At 50.8% G+C, this 8247-nt stretch overlaps 1 protein-coding gene across 2 annotated transcripts in view; it reads left to right on the top strand.

Annotated features, from left to right (window-relative positions):
• Positions 1-307: 307 nt before the first annotated feature.
• Positions 308-8247, top strand: part of LOC140429289 (uncharacterized) — a 30061-nt gene continuing 22121 nt past the window's right edge. Inside the window, exon 1 of one of the 2 annotated variants that reach the window (XM_072516096.1) lies at positions 308-390. The gene's annotated coding sequence lies outside the window, so the exon portion shown is untranslated. Of the gene's footprint in view, positions 391-436; positions 518-8247 lie in introns of those variants that run through there. The other variant, XM_072516095.1, reaches the window with a different exon arrangement.

Raw genomic sequence — 8247 nt, 5'->3', positions numbered from 1 at the left:
TTTTGATTGTCAGATTAAAAAGCTAAAAGGCCCTTAATAAAATTTTATGCTGCTGATTTCACGAATAAACACCCCAAAATTTATTGTGCCTTCTGGTTACGACAGGTTGTTATTCAATATTAAATCTAGCTTGCTACCCTCAAGTAAGTGTCTGAAGAGAAAAAAAAAAGAAAATCTGATCCTTACAAAATGTAGCTCAGAGTCTACTCCGGTGAGCCCAGGATTGAAAGGGTTAAGGACACGAGTCACCTGATTTATTGTGAACCAATCAGGAGCCGCGCTCTCTTTAGTACGTCTGACGTCTGCAGAAGGTTCACCTGGCGCTCAGTTTAAACCACCCAGCGGACACTGCTCCCGTGATTCCCGGCTGCTCCTGGGGTTCCTGTGAAGGTACGTTCCCGAGTGTGACAAGGCCCCAAATCTGCCCCGTGCTCAACTTAACCACATACTCGTCGCTCGGCTCTGCCCTCCAGACACTGCTCCTGCGATTCCCGCTGCTCCTGGGGTTCCTGTCAAGGTAAGTTCCCAAGTGAGACTAGGCCCGAAAACCGCCCCGCACTCAATTTAAACACTTACCGGTCGCCCTGCTCCGCCACTCAGGACACTGTTCCCGTGATTCCCGGCTGCTCCTGATGTTATGGGCCAGGGTTTAGAGAACCCCAAAGTGTATCATGGAGTTCACCTTACCCACAACTTTTTAAAAAATATATATTTTATTAAAGTTTTCAAACAGAATTTTTTCCACTTTACAAATCAACATAACAATAGCACAATAACTGATAAATAACATTATTTAAATAAAATAGTGAACTAACAAAGTAACAAAAAATAGTGCTCCCCCCCCCCCACCTGGGCTGCAGCTGCTGATGATCTATTTTCCCTTAATGTTCCGCGAGATAGTCAAGGAACGGTTGCCACCGCCTGGAGAACCCCTGAACCGATCCTCTCAGTGCAAATTTCATTCGTTCTAGTTTTATGAACCCTGCCATATCGTTTATCCAGGCCTCCACGCCAGGGGGTTTCGCATCCTTCCACATGAGTAGGATCCTTCGCCGGGCTATCAGGGACGCAAAGGCCAGAATATCGTCCTCTTTCGCCTCCTGCACTCCCGGCTCTTCCTCTACCCCAAATATAGCTAACCCCCAGCCTGGCTTGACCCGGACCTTCACCACCTTTGAGATCATCTTTGCCACTCCCCTCCAGTACTCATCCAGTGCCGGACATGACCAGAACATGTGTGTGTGGTTCGCCGGGCTTCCCAAGCACCTCCCGCACCTGTCCTCCACTCCGAAGAACCTGCTCAGTCTTGCTCCCGTCATATGTGCTCTGTGTAGAACCTTAAATTGTATCAGGCTAAGCCTGGCACACGAGGACGAGGAATTTACCCTCCTTATGGCATCAGCCCACAGCCCCTCCTCAATCTCCTCCCCCAGCTCTTCTTCCCATTTTCCCTTCAGCTCCTCTACCAGCGCCTCCCCCTCGTCTCTCATCTCCTGATATATTTCGGACACTTTGCCCTCCCCGACCCAAACCACGGAGATCACTCTATCTTGGATCCCCTGTGTCGGGAGTGTGGTGTTGGGTGCTCTGGTGCACAGATGAGCCAACACAGTTGTATGTGGTACAACTCTATTTTATTATAACTCTTATAATACAGTTCGTTCTGGATACTCTGCACGTGCTGTCTCCCTGAGTGTCTTTGGCAATAGCTCTGTCCTGGTTCTCCCCTGCAGCTCTTCCTGACCACCAGGGGTTGTGTCTGTGCTTTTATATCTTTCTGTCATTGGTTGTGGTGTTGTGTGTTCTGATTTGTCTGTTGGTGTGTCTATCATGATGTGTGTGTTTGAATATCATGACATCCCCCTTTTTTACAAAGACAAGTGCCTACGTGGTTATAAATATAATTGTGTCGTGAGTGCATCTAAGAGTGTGCTTTTGTGTTGTGTACAGCGTGTGTTTATGACGTAACTATTTACATGGGGCGATGTCGGGTGCGTCACACTAACAAGGTTGTACCATAACAAAACTTGGATGCGAGAGAAAAAAAAACTTGAACATTGGTCCGGTCAGACGATATCTGGAACAATAAACAACAACAGGTTATAATACAGAAGTGTTTGACTTTTTGAACGTATTAACAGCGTTATAAGTCCAGTCTAATGGGTGACCGCCTCAAGAATGGGCTGGTCCTCAAGCCGGTTCAGCTGTGGAGATTTGGGGTCACACTGGTTCACCTTGGACTGTCGGAGGTGATGCTGTTGCCGAAGTCTCTACTTTACCATTTGTTGTACTTCATGCAGTGCTTGGTTTTTTTCATTCTTGCAAATATAACATTCAACATCTTTGTTAGTGGTGCCCTGGCTGTGGTTTGGTTCTGGTGGCGATGGAAGGGGCATGATCCGTGGCATCTCCACGAAGTCATCCTTGGGAACCAGTGGAGGATCCGGCGTGTGCGTACGGTGCAGTTGCGAGCGTGGAAGGCGGCACAGAGCCCGCTGATTGCGCCTACGCACCAATCCATCCGCCCTGCATGCCAGGAACAAGGTGGAGTCTGTTTTCTTTTTATGTTTGTGGTGGACGGCATCTTGTAGCCGATGGGTCGTTGCCATCGAAGTAGCACCATCACTAATATCATGCAAGGCGATGACTGTGCCAGATGTGGAAGTTGGCCAAGACCGTGTACGCTGGTTCCGGCCACCTGCTGTGCCGGAAGGGCGACTCCGCAGAGAAACGTCGAAGCATGTCGCCTTGGATAGAGAATTGTTGCTCGCATCAACGTCTGGCGATGGCGCGAGTTGGTGTGTCCATCTTGGACCGCCGGTGCTGGTTGCCACTGCCGACCCAGTGGGACTGCCACGCGATCCATTCCCTGTCGCCGTGGCATCTGCCGTCACCCTGAGCGTGCCATCACCGAGGCCGCGACACCGCCCGTCCGGAGCAAGGTCTGGCATGCGCAGATCAGAGTCGGCGCTTGGCTGCTCCCCATCTGGAGTCCGGTCTGCCTTCCGTCGATGCCCCCCGTCCGGAGTCCCAACAGGTTCACTGGAGGCAGCCGAGATTCCTTGAAGCTGCACTTCTGGAGTCGGAACATGCAGGAATGCACCAACCAGTGGAGAGGCTCGAGCCATCGAGGGTGGAAGCGGTGCGCCGCCACCGCAGTCGTCAGTGGTCCCACCGTGATCGTTGAGTGCCTCGGTACGCACTAGGCGAGGTCTGTCACCTTGCACCTTTTGCATGGGAAGTGGGATGCTGTCGTCACTCGTCTCACATCCCGTGGATAGATCGTCATTAGCAGCTTGCTGTTCACTAGGGTTGGGTAAATTGTCAGAGTTTTCATCTGGTGGTGCACACCATGTCGGTGGACTGTCATTGTCTTGCCATTGTCCTTCATTTGGGCTTTTCTTCTTTGGAACTTTAAATCTTCCCCCAGACATTGCAGAACCTTGTTTATTACCCCCAAATTCTCCCATATGTATGGTCTCGAATATAGTATCCACTGTTTCTATCGACATTGTACCATTTTCCAAAGAACATTCCGTTTCACTTTTCTTCTCAGGTACCTCATATGTAACTTTGTTTGATGTACATGCCTTCATGGTCTCTGGGTCTGATTTTGCTGGGACTGGCATGGTCACAGTCTCTCTTTTACTGTTCTCAATTGCCCACATTATACTCCCCATACATAACTGCTTAAGCACTGGGGTTAGTGTGGTACAATGGATAATCGGGTCGACCTTATCTGCATCTTCATCATTAGTGGAAAGCACACTTGGTTCACTTGAAACTGCTGTGGGTGTTAAATTCGTTATCTGGCTACTCGATGTCGGTGTCCTCAGGATTCTTGCTCCAATGTTCTGCTCAATAATCAGTGGAGTGTGTATAGGTTCAATGCAATTAATGTTCCCCTCCAGGTTTGAAGAGTCATTACTGACTAACTGCTGGTCTCCGAAGTTGGGATTTTGCGGTATTGTGTTGAAGGGAGACATTTGTCCCTGCTGTAGATATGATTCAGGTTGTGTTATTTCCATTACCTGAGGATCAATGTCTTGTCCATTTTTTCGATCCGTACTAAAACACTGGCAATTCTCAGTCTGCTCCTTGCAAGTTAAACATACAATTAATTTCGTTAGCAAATCCTCAGCATCCTTCTGTGGCCGTGCTGCATTATTAATCTCTGTTCGGCTACAATGATCCTGAAGGTCAGCGCATAAACCTTTTTTCTTCGGGCTTGGACGAGGCGATTCCTTTGGCTTGTCTTCAGTTGGGCTTGAACAGTCTTCAGCGCTGTGCCCTTTATTGTAGCATGAGAGACCGTCATGGTCATGCTGCTGTGTAGTAGAGCATGGTAGGCTGTTATAGCCTTCTTGCTGTTCACGGGAGCATGGCAGACTTGCATCGTCTGCCGCTGGTTGGTCAGGAGAGGTTGCTAGACCCTCATGGTCTTGTTCCTGTAAGGACTGCGCTCTGGAGTCTTGCGTTCCTTCCATCGTGGAGTCCGTCCACGAGCTCTCTGTGGAGGCTTGTGACACTGGAGTCACTTCTTGTTCGTGCAAGGACTGCGCTCTGGAGTCTTGCGTTGCTTCTATCGTGGAGGCTGTCCACGAGCTCTCTGTGGAGACTTGTGACACTGGAGTCACTTCTTGTTCGTGCAAGGACTGCGCTCTGGAGTCTTGCGTTGCTTCTATCGTGGAGGCTGTCCACGAGCTTGCTGTGGAAGCTTGTGACACTGGAGTCACTTCTGGTTCATGCGAGGACTGCACTCTGGAGTCTTGCATGTCTTCTTTCATAGAGTCGGGAACGTTGAGCGGGACGTGGACCACGCTCTGTGTGGCAGCAGGGCACTCTCCGTGTGCTTGCACCGCTCCCTGTCTGGTAATGTCAGGCTGCAGCATCATCCGGTACTGATAAGTTGGAACGTCATATCTGCTGGGTTGAAGATCCTCAAATCCGAAAAATGAATCCGCATCTGCGTCGGATTCAATATGGGGGCCGCCAATGTGCAACACGAAAGGTTCGTCCGAGTCATAGTCATATAGGACCACGGAGCTATCATTGGGCTCGCGAGGTCCGGAAACACTGTAAAAATCGTCATCGAAGTATTCAAGGTCGGAATCATCGGCTTGTGCGTAGGTAACTGCTTGTCGGAGGGTTCTTCGGAGGTTAAATTCATCTCCTGGGTCAATTTGCGGCACTGTGCTGTCATTCCAGGTGAAGGAAGGTTGTTTTACAGCTTTAACAGATTTTTGTTTTTTTGATTTGGGACGTTTCCCTTTTAAATTGGATTTGGGACATTTCCTTTTTAAATTGATCCAGTCTTGGGCCTCTGACATCCTGACGCTCGGTATGTAGCACGTAGGAAGCGACTGCGCATGCTCAGATCGCTGTTCCTTTACCGATGGCCGTTTTCTTAACTGCGCATGCGCACCATATTGCGCATGCGCAAACGAAACTTCCGGTTCTGCGCACTTCTCGCGCAACTGTGCTAGCGTTATACCTTTAGCAAGATGGCCGTCGACCTCGACCCAGCCTTTTCTCAGGCCCGGGATTTCGGGCTCCGGGATCCCGGCCACAAGGTGAGTACTGCAGCTTTTCTTACCTTTAAGTCCCCATTGGATTGCGTATTCTTCACAGTACTTGGCGAATTTGCCCATGACTGCCTGGTAATCGTGCCTTTGCTGCCTCCTGAAGAACCTGAACCTTCTGAACATTGCTCTTGCCCTTGCACCGGCGACGATGAGGAGAAATTCAATTTTTTCCTTATCATCCAGGTCTTGGAGTTGAGCTGCCGCCAGGAACAACTCGAACATTTGCCGGAATCGCCGCCAGTTTTCGCGGAGGTCGCCGTGGCACTGGAGCGGCTGCGGAACCGGGAGCTCGTACATCATGCCTGGGCACTGCTGGTTGTCTGTGTACACTGAGGTATGCCGGCAGGTATCGATCCACTCCTGTACCATGTGGTGTTGGGTGCTCTGGTGCACAGATGAGCCAACACAGTTGTATGTGGTACAACTCTATTTTATTATAACTCTTATAATACAGTTCGTTCTGGATACTCTGCACGTGCTGTCTCCCTGAGTGTCTTTGGCAATAGCTCTGTCCTGGTTCTCCCCTGCAGCTCTTCCTGACCACCAGGGGTTGTGTCTGTGCTTTTATATCTTTCTGTCATTGGTTGTGGTGTTGTGTGTTCTGATTTGTCTGTTGGTGTGTCTATCATGATGTGTGTGTTTGAATATCATGACAGGGAGCAGCGGAAATTCCCTCACCTGTTGCCTCGCAAACGCCCTCACTTGCATGTATCTAAAATTATTCCCCGGGGCCAGCTCATATTTTTCCTCCAGCGCTCCCAGGCTCGCGAACGTCCCGTCAATAAACAAATCTCTCAATCTCCTAATTCCTGCCCGATGCCAGCTCTGGAACCCTCCGTCCATCCTTCCTGGGACAAACCTATGGTTGTTCCTGATCGGGGACCACACCGAGGCACCCATCACCCCCCTGTGTTGTCTCCACTGCCCCCAGATCCTTAAGGTTTCCACCACCACTGGGTTTGTGGTATACCTTTTCGGGGAGAGCGGCAGCGGCGCCGTCACCAGCGCCTTTAGGCTCGTTCCCTTACAGGGCGCCATCTCCAGCCTCTACCACGCCGCCCCCTCTCCCTCCCTCATCCACTTACAAACCATCGCCACATTGGCGGCCCAGTTGTAGTCGTCCAGGTTCGGCAACGCCAGTCCCCCTCTGTCCCTGCTACGCTGCAGGAACCCCCTCCTTACCCTCGGGATCTTCCCTGCCCACACGAAACTGATAACGCTCCTGTCTATTTTCTTGAAAAAGGCCTTCGTGATCAGAATGGGGAGACATTGAAACACGAAAAGAAACCTTGGGAGAACCATCATTTTTACCGCCTGCACTCTGCCCGCCAATGAGAGCGGCAGCATATCCCACCTCTTGAAATCCTCCCCCATCTGCTCCACCAGCCACGTCAGATTGAGTTTGTGTAGAGTTCCCCAGCTCCTAGCTACCTGAATCCCCAAATATCGGAAGCTCCTTTCCACTCTCCTTAACGGCAGGGCGTCTATTCCTCTTCCCTGGTCCCCAGGGTGTATTACGGAAAGCTCACTCTTCCCCATATTTAGCCTATATCCCGAAAAATCTCCAAACTCCCTCAATATCTGCATAACCTCTGTCATCCCCCCCACTGGATCCGCCACATACAGCAGTAGGTCATCTGCGTAGAGTGACACTCGATGTTCCTCTCCCCCTCTAATCAACCCCCTCCATTGCTTAGAGTCTCTCAACGCTATGGCCAGTGGTTCAATTGCCAACGCGAACAGTAAAGGGGAGAGGGGGCACCCCTGCCTTGTTCCCCTATGTAATCGAAAATACTCCGATCTTTGCCGGTTTGTGACTACACTTGCCACTGGGGCCCCATATAGGAGTTTGACCCAACTGATAAACCCTTCCCTGAACCCAAACCTCCTCAACACCTCCCATAAATACTCCCACTCTACCCTATCAAATGCCTTCTCTACATCCATCGCCACCACTATCTATGCCTCCCCCTCCGCTGGGGGCATCATTATCACCCCAACAGCCGTCGCACGTTGACATTCAGTTGTCTCCCCTTTACAAACCCTGTCTGGTCTTCATGCACCACCCAGGGACACAATCCTCGATCCTCGTCGCCAGCACTTTTGCCAACAGCTTGGAGTCTACATTCCGGAGTGAGATAGGCCTATATGACCCGCATTGCAGCGGATCTTTATCCCACTTCAGGATTAGTGATATCATCGCCTCCGACATTGTCGGGGGTAGAGTCTCCTCTTCTCTGGCCTCGTTAAAGGTTCTTGCCAGCAGCGGGGCCAACAGGTCCGCATATTTCCTGTAAAATACCACCGGGAACCCGTCTGGTCCCAGGGCCTTCCCTGCCTGCATGTTCCCCAGCCCTTTAGTCACCTCATCCACCTCAATTGGCGCCCCCAGGCCTGCCACCTCCTGCTCCTCCACCCTCGGGAACCTTAATTGGTCCAGAAACTGTTGCATTCCCTCTTTTCCCTCCGGGGGTTGGGACCTATATAGCCTCTCATAAAAGGTCCTAAACACCTCATTTATCTTCCCTGCTCTCCGCTCCGTAGTTCCCGTTTCATCCTTAACTCCCCCAATTTCCCTCGCCGCTATCCTCTTGGTGGGCCAGCAGCCGGCTTGCCTTTTCCCCATATTCGTATCTCATCCCCTGTGCCTTCCTCCACTGTG

The sequence above is a fragment of the Scyliorhinus torazame genome, chromosome 9, assembly GCF_047496885.1.
Source record: "Scyliorhinus torazame isolate Kashiwa2021f chromosome 9, sScyTor2.1, whole genome shotgun sequence".
Lineage (NCBI taxonomy): Eukaryota > Metazoa > Chordata > Chondrichthyes > Carcharhiniformes > Scyliorhinidae > Scyliorhinus > Scyliorhinus torazame.
Note: the sequence above shows the minus strand (reverse complement) of the source record. Positions and strands in the feature narration are given on the sequence as shown.